Source organism: Tiliqua scincoides, chromosome 3, assembly GCF_035046505.1.
Source record: "Tiliqua scincoides isolate rTilSci1 chromosome 3, rTilSci1.hap2, whole genome shotgun sequence".
NCBI classification, from domain to species: Eukaryota; Metazoa; Chordata; class Lepidosauria; order Squamata; family Scincidae; genus Tiliqua; species Tiliqua scincoides.
The window spans coordinates 213,435,856-213,436,650 of record NC_089823.1 but is presented as its reverse complement, the minus strand read 5'-3'; the positions used below and the strand labels follow the sequence as shown (position 1 = coordinate 213,436,650).

Here is a 795-nt window from a genome sequence, read left to right as displayed (position 1 = left end):
CAAGAGCCAAGCAGTGAGCAGCTGATTCTATGCTCTAACAGACTCTGATGCTCACTGTGCCAAATAAGTCCATGAAAGGGGTGAGACCAAGGCAGGGGGTGGAAAGGGGTGGTGACAGGGCAGTGAGGAGCCTGGATTGGGACTGGGAAGGGGGCAGTTTTGTTGGGTCTCCTGACCCAGATCCAGCTCCTGTTCCAGCCAGAACACTTGTTCCAGGAGACTTGGTTGGCAACCTTCAGTCTTGAAAGACTATGGTATAAGCCTACAGCATCTGGTATTCCCAGGCGGTCTCCCATCCGAGTGCTAACCAGGCCTGACCCTGCTTAGCTTCCGAGATCAGATGGGATCGGGCATGTGCAGGGTACAATATTGCTGGTGTGGGTCCAAGAAGACTAAGTGGACTGGCAGGGGCTTACCTTGGGCCAAATGTTCCACTACCCTGAGCTCTCTGGAAACCAACAATCCTCCGTGGATTGCAGCGGGTGCTACTTTGATACCACTGCATCACTGCTCGGGAAGTTATGGTGGATTGGGCTGTTGGTGCCTTTAACAATAGCTTGATGTTCAAAAGATGGAACATCAAGTCCCCTCCTTATCTTCTATGGCAGGCTACTGTGACACAGGAACAGAACTAGGAAAAAGAGACGACAACTTTAAGATTCTTCACGACTTAGTTAAAAACAAATATGTATTCAGACTAAAAGTATGGTTTTATTGTACTTGGAAAGCAAACAAGTATTTTGAGTGAGGCCTACTAGACTCTTTCACTGCTGCCTGACCACGTCTATCTTGTAC

The 795-nt window shown here is 48.8% G+C and overlaps 1 pseudogene; it reads right to left on the bottom strand.

Moving 5' to 3' along the window:
* Window positions 1-259: 259 nt before the first annotated feature.
* LOC136646425 (5S ribosomal RNA) lies at window positions 260-380 on the bottom strand (annotated as a pseudogene).
* Window positions 381-795: the final 415 nt, after the last annotated feature.